The 5555-nt window shown below is 34.8% G+C and overlaps 1 long non-coding RNA gene across 1 annotated transcript; it reads left to right on the forward strand.

The window, feature by feature from the left end:
* Positions 1-2417: 2417 nt before the first annotated feature.
* On the forward strand, positions 2418-4985 carry LOC126654650 (uncharacterized). Its single transcript, XR_007632665.1, has 2 exons — positions 2418-2530; positions 3775-4985. It is a non-coding gene; the product is annotated as an uncharacterized LOC126654650 (long non-coding RNA).
* Positions 4986-5555: the final 570 nt, after the last annotated feature.

The raw sequence follows: 5555 nt of genomic DNA on the forward strand, positions 1-5555 counted from the left end.
GTCTATTGTGATGCTTCTAGGATCGGGTTAGGATGTGTACTAATGCAACATGGACGAGTTATAGCTTATGCTTCTCGCCAGTTGAAAAAGCATGAAGTTAATTATCCAACCCATGATCTAGAATTAGCAGCAGTGATTTTCGCATTAAAGATTTGGAGACATTATCTATATGGAGCAAAATGCGAAATATTCACTGATCACAAGAGTCTGAAATACATATTTGATCAGAGAGAGTTGAATCTCAGGCAGAGGAGGTGGATGGAGTTGCTAAAGGATTATGACTGTACGATACAGTATCATCCTGGCAAAGCTAACGTAGTGGCTGATGCATTGAGCAGAAAATCAGCAGGAAGTTTAGCTCATGTTACTTTAGTTGAGAAGAGACGAATGATTAGAGAAGTGCATTCGTTGTTTGATCAAGGAGTTCAATTAGAGGTTTCGTATTTGGGAAGTTTGTTAGCTCAAATGACGATTAAACCTACATTGAATGATCAGATTAAGGAACTTCAAACAACGGATCCTCAACTAAAGCATGTTATTGCAGAAGTTCAAAAGGGAATGAACTCTGAGTATAATTTGAAAGGTGGTATTCTGAAATTTGGTACAAGGGTGTGCGTACCAAATGTAGAGGAATTGAAACAGAGAATTATGATGGAGGCACATGGATCTAAGTATAGTGTTCATCCTGGTTCTACCAAGATGTATCACGATGTTAAGGAGATATATTGGTGGAATGGTATGAAAAGAGATATAGCAGAGTTTGTTGCTAAGTGTCCGATATGCCAACAAGTGAAGTTGGAACATCAGAGACCATTTGGATTTTTGCAACAATTGCCAATACCAGAATGGAAATGGGAAAGAATAACCATGGATTTTGTCGTTGGATTGCCTAAGTCGCAACATGGTTTTGATTCGATATGGGTTATCGTTGATCGAATGACAAAGTCGGCTCATTTCATTCCGATCAAGGTTACCTATACAGCAGCGAAATTGGCACAGATTTATATTGACAAAGTGGTCAGTTTACATGGAGTTCCTGTGTCAATTGTGTCAGATCGAGGATCAGTTTTTACATCCCGATTTTGGCAAAGTCTGCAAGAGGCTTTAGGAACGCGTTTAGATTTTAGTACGGCGTTTCATCCCCAAACAGATGGACAGTCTGAAAGGACCATCCAGACTTTGGAGGATATGTTAAGAATGTGTGTTTTAGATTTCGGAGGCCATTGGGATGAGTATCTACCGTTAGTAGAGTTTTCATATAACAATAGTTATCATTCCAGTATTGAAATGGCACCGTATGAGGCGTTGTATGGACGTAAGTGTAGATCTCCAATTTGTTGGGAAGAAGTTGGAGAAAGGAAGTTGACAGGAGCTGAAATAGTTCAGATTACGTCTGAGAAAGTTCCGTTGATTAAGCAACGTTTAGAAACTGCATTTAGTCGGCAAAAGAGCTATGCTGATGTGAGGAGAAAGAATATAGAATTTCAAGTCGGAGATTTTGTGTTTCTTAAAATATCACCTATGAAAGGTGTAATCCGATTTGGAAAGAAAGGAAAGCTAGCGCCGAGATATGCAGGACCTTACGAGGTTATTGAGCGAATAGGAGCGGTAGCTTATAAGTTAGCATTACCGTCTGAGATGTCGCTAGTACATCCAGTGTTTCACGTGTCGATGCTTAGGAAGTATATACCTGACCCTCATAGACTTATTCAACCTCAGGAGGTTGAGATAGACGAGGAACTATCTTATGAGGAGGAACCCGTAGAAATTGTGGATACCCAGATTAGGAAACTCCGTAGTAAGGAGATACCTATGGTAAAAGTGCTCTGGAGGAGCCGTACAATTGAGGAATGTACGTGGGAAACAGAGGCGGATATGCGGAAACGATATCCCCACTTGTTTGCTCAAGGTAATAGTTTGTTTTGAAATTCGAGGACGAATTTCTTATAAGGAGGGGTGAATGTAATACCCCGTAGAATTTTTAGCGTTTATTTTCGCTAGAGTCCAATTTTAATTGATTAGGACCTCGGAAATAGTGAATAAATTCACGTGATGAATTTATAAGGGTAAAAATGTGATTTGCTATGTGTTTGCCTTAAATGTGATTTTTGGCAATTTTACGTGTTAAAAGTGAATTTTTGCGATTTTTCACTAAAAACCGTAAAAATAATTATTTTAAATATTTTTTAAAGGCCCAAAAATATTTTAACTCAGCCCATATGATATGATTTAATGTTTTTGAATATTTGGTAAAGTTGAAATTATTTTGCCCCTAGAGTTCGAATTATTTACAAGAATGCCATAATGGCAAACTTGTAAATAATTGAACAACCAAATAATATCTAGATATTTTTTTAAGACAACTTGGTGCCCAAGTCTTCAATTGTCTTCTCCATTTGAGTGTGGGTGCCGAACCATTCAAGCTCAAAACACAAAAATTTATCCTTTGATTTTCTCTCAAAATTTTCTTAACGGAAATTGTCGAGGAGCTTACGTAGATCATTAATCTATATTTGCATGTTCGTTTGAGGTATAATTTCAAGCTCAAATCTTGATTTTTATTTTCTGAAGTTGATGAACTCTAGAAACATGCTTAGGATGGTTAAATATTAGTGTTTGATGGTTAATTAACTAGTTTTGGTTGTTATTTATGTGGGTTTCGGTTTTAAATAATTTTTTTTCCGTGAAAATTAAATTATTTATTTAAATTTCTGGGCTGATCTATATGTTGAAGTTTATATATGCTTTAAAGTGTGATTTTTGTGGATTAAAAATGTTAAACATTTCGGGTGTTAATTTAATTAGTTGAGTTTCGATTTTTAATTGTTTTAAAGCTTAAAAATAGCTTAAAAAGGGTAAATAAATTGATTTTTAATTTCTGGAAATAATTTTGTTCATGTATGAGTTATATTTGTGGTTGATGTTAATTAAATGGTTGATGGTTAATTTTTAGCGGTTTAATAATTGGGTTTAATTTTTAATAACTCTATTCGGCCAAAATTGTTCTAAAAAGGGTAAAACGGTCATTTTAAATTCTGGGCAGAAAATATTTATGAAAAATTTATGAAATGTGTTTGATAATTATTTGTGGAGTTTAAATGATTTTTGTGTGGTGTTTTGACGGATTAATAATCGGTTTTGATTATTAACGTATATTTCGGTTTTAATAGTTAAAGTAATGGAAAATATTATTTTAAAAATATTGGGCTGCTGTTTTTACAAGATAAAAATTAAAATTGTATTTGAAAAAGATTTTGGTGAATTTCGGTGTTAAAATGGCTTAAAATGAATTTTTAAGCGTTTTTAGCGTTTTTGAGTTTTCCGGCCAAAACCACCGGAATACGGTGACCGGAGTATGAGTAGAGGGGATAGAGCATGTTGGCTCAGTCCTAAACTCAGTTGGCAGCAGTTAGCGCCGAAATATTTTTGGCAGAAAATAAGGGGGGGCCGAGCCCCGGGTCAAAAATATTTTACGAAAAAAATATTTTTGGATATTTTTGAATTGTGATATGTTTGATGAGATTTTCTAAAAGTGTATTTTAGAAAATTATGTGAATTGAATGTGTGTTAGAATTATAATGGAATTATAATTCTATGTTTATTTATTGAAATAAATAAACTATGTGGTGTATCGTATAGAAATACGATGACGCGGAAATAGATAGTCGGAATCAAATTTGGTTTGTGATTATGTGGTTATATGGTTGAGTCGGTCTAGAGTTTATCCTAGAATTTAGAGTTATTACATTTATTAATGTTTAATCTCTAAATTAGATCCAGCGAGTTTTGTCGCGGAAACCGGCGAGCAAAGGTTTTGATATTCGACGGGTGGTATTTTTAATATTTGGAATAAGCGAGTACTGTGAGTGTGTTTACAACTTATACTGCTAAATATTAGTATTAAAAATATTGCGAACTGCTTTACATGATTTGCAAATGCTTTATTTTATTTTGAATTTAAATCGCATGAACTATATACATAGTTTTGAAACCGATTTAGATTCATTGAAACATGCTTACTATTGGGCGGCAATAGTGCTGTGTGATCACCGGTATTGCATTTAGAATGGGTTGCATGTGAATGTGCTGTGTGAATCCTGGCGACGGCCTGGAAAGTCAGGCGACGGCCTAGACTCTGTGTGAACAGATCTTCAGAGGCAACGGAATATAGACGACCAAAGGCAGTCAGCAAACTGCCGAGATCTGAGAGGTTGAACCTTTTATTTAAAAAAAAAAGTGAAATTGGCGACAGTATTTATGTACTGCCGAAATCCGTTGTATTGTAAGAAGAGTCTGGGACTTTCAAATACGTAAAATAAGAATAATCGGATTTGACTGGCTAAAAGTACAAAAAGAGAAAATAAATACGGCCAAAGAAAAATAAAAGGTTAACCCGAATATGATGAAATGATGTGGAATATTTATGTTTCCTGTTTTGAAAGCATATAGGAACATGAATCATGGTTTAGGGTTTCATATGAATCGGTAATCTGGAATGCATTGCTTTCATATTAATGTTTATTAGTACATGTTGTACGCATTCACCAGTTTTTATAACTGACCCCGTTGAATTTAATATTTTTACAGGCGAGTAGTTTGAGGTGCGGATTTCCAATTTCTTGTTCCGGAAATCCCTGGATTGAATAAGTGAGAATGACTTTCCTTTATGTGTCTAGAGTTGCAGTAGCTAGAATAATGAACGGTGATACCTTAGTGGTCGTTGGACTTATTTATGCTTTATTTTATTATAACGCTAAACTCTGATAATATGTAATATGTGAATGCTGTGCGAAAGTCCGAGCGACTGCACTTGAATAAAATGCGGCGAACGCATCTGCATAGTGAAATGCAGTTAAGTCCATTAGAGAAATGGCCTGCATAGTGAAATGCAGTAATTACCATAGTAAGATGGTACGCATATTGAGATGCATGATAAACCATAGAGAAATGGTTTTGAAACTAAAATGCAATAATTAAAGAGAAAATTATGTGCATGTTTTTTAAATGGTAATTTTGATGAGAACGTTTTAAACTGCAATTTTAAAATGTTCGAAAATGATTTGAATTCCGCGAAAAATTTTAAGTGATTTTTAATGTATTTTTAAGGCTTGCTACGGGTTTCGGAGCAACCACTCCCATTCCCTAGCGCCGGTCTCGATGCCGAGAATCGGGTCGTGACACTCACAGAAACCGCTATCCACAAAAACAAAACTTGATAACTCCACAAACGCTTTACTCACCACGTCTGGTAGCCTGTTGGCCCGTCAGATCTAATTAGAATTCAATTATTAAACACAATTCAAATCAAGAATTCTAACTGTAGAGTAGACTCTATGAACAAAACATAACACATGAAATATAAACTAATCCCGACATGGAACCTCTCATTCAAAACTATAATTTCGTTTTCGATATAGACTTGTAATCCTTTTCTCATTAATCAATTTGATTAATCCATAACTAAATTAAAACGTCATATCGTTTTGATAAACCGATTACCTTTTATTTTAATATTATTTTTAATCTTCTGAACATCCTCGTTCACGTTTAGAAGT

The sequence above is a fragment of the Mercurialis annua genome, linkage group LG7 (assembly GCF_937616625.2).
Source record: "Mercurialis annua linkage group LG7, ddMerAnnu1.2, whole genome shotgun sequence".
Classification (NCBI taxonomy): Eukaryota; Viridiplantae; Streptophyta; class Magnoliopsida; order Malpighiales; family Euphorbiaceae; genus Mercurialis; species Mercurialis annua.